This window comes from Adiantum capillus-veneris, chromosome 20 (genome assembly GCF_014529385.1).
Source record: "Adiantum capillus-veneris isolate H3 chromosome 20, ASM1452938v2, whole genome shotgun sequence".
In the NCBI taxonomy this organism is placed as follows: domain Eukaryota; kingdom Viridiplantae; phylum Streptophyta; class Polypodiopsida; order Polypodiales; family Pteridaceae; genus Adiantum; species Adiantum capillus-veneris.
In genome coordinates, this window is record NC_140950.1 from 592,892 (window position 1) to 594,258 (window position 1,367).

At 38.6% G+C, this 1,367-nt stretch overlaps 1 pseudogene; it reads right to left on the reverse strand.

Annotated features, from left to right (window-relative positions):
* Positions 1-510: 510 nt before the first annotated feature.
* LOC147431974 (ras-related protein Rab11A pseudogene) lies at positions 511-1,141 on the reverse strand (annotated as a pseudogene).
* Between the last annotated feature and the right edge of the window lie 226 nt (positions 1,142-1,367).

A 1,367-nucleotide genomic window follows, 5' to 3' on the forward strand; every position in this document is an offset into this window, starting at 1 on the left:
AACCTTGAGATGATTGAAAATCAACGTTACTGGACTAGTTCTCCTTGCCTTTTTTTCCTGCTGATAGGCATACTCTCTCTCGCTAATCTCTCTGTCTTTATCTCTATCACGTTCTCTCTCTCTGACTGAGTTTTGGCGCTTGCATCTCACCAAACAGAAGAAGTCAACCTTCAATGCTCACCAAATAGAAAAAATAAGAAACAATTTACTAGATTCAAATCTAAGATTAAGAACATATTTGACTTCAAAATCCCATCATCAATGTGGCACCTTGCAAGCCATAAATCAGAAGGAAATGCAGGCTTCTGGTGAAACAATATGTGAAAGCGTAAATCAAATCCCTCATGGTTCGGAGGGGCTAATGGTAGAACCACCCATATCCATGCCAAGTACCAATTAGATAGCTAGGTATGACCAGTAATACGGTATCAAAGATACTGGCACAATTTTTTCTGCCAATGTCTATTCATTATGAAAAGCGGCAAACAAACAACTTAATATAGATTATGTTTAACTTTGCACCATTTGCAGATTGTATAAATCTAGAACTAAATTAGATATAGTAGTGAGGTATACCTTGACTTTGAATGTTAGCAAACCTCTTTTAAAAATTGTTTCCATAATTATGTTCACATAATCAATATAAAACAAGGGGCTTTGCTCTGCAAAACCCTTCAATATGGCAACAAATGTACAAAGATATAGCTGTAGCACACAACGACTGTTTGCCTCAACAATCACCCACACTGTCCGACAACAAACCTTCTTTGCAACCTGAACTTGCTGGCCCTCGGTTGGAAGGACAATCTTGGTACCTGTTAACAAAGACGCCTTGCCATTGCCATGTTCTTCATTCGCAATCAAAGACTCTTCACTGACTATCCTGTAAATCTCTGAAAGCACCATCAAGAATGCGCTTTCCACAATAGTAGCTTCCAAAGCTGATGTCTCAAGAAAAAACAAACCTTCTTTCTCAGCAAACTCCTTTGCATCCTCTGACGTAACTGCCCTAAGGGTGCTTAGATCAGTCTTGTTACAGACGAGCATAATCACAATGTTATTGTCAGTATGACTCCTAAGACTTCTAGCCATCAAACAATATGATCAAATGTTGCCTTTTAGTGATGTCATATACCAACATAGCTCCAACTGCACCTCTATTGTATGCACTTGTTACTACTCTATATCTGTTGCACAAGAACAATTAAGCATCCATGGGTGTCCAAAACATAAAATTCCATACAGCAAACACAAATGGGTTCATGAACTAGCTACATAGGCTTCAAGTTTCAACACATTCATGTCCAAAAACCATGAAATCCATGGCGGATCAACAATGACGCTAACCATCACTCTCTACATTGTTG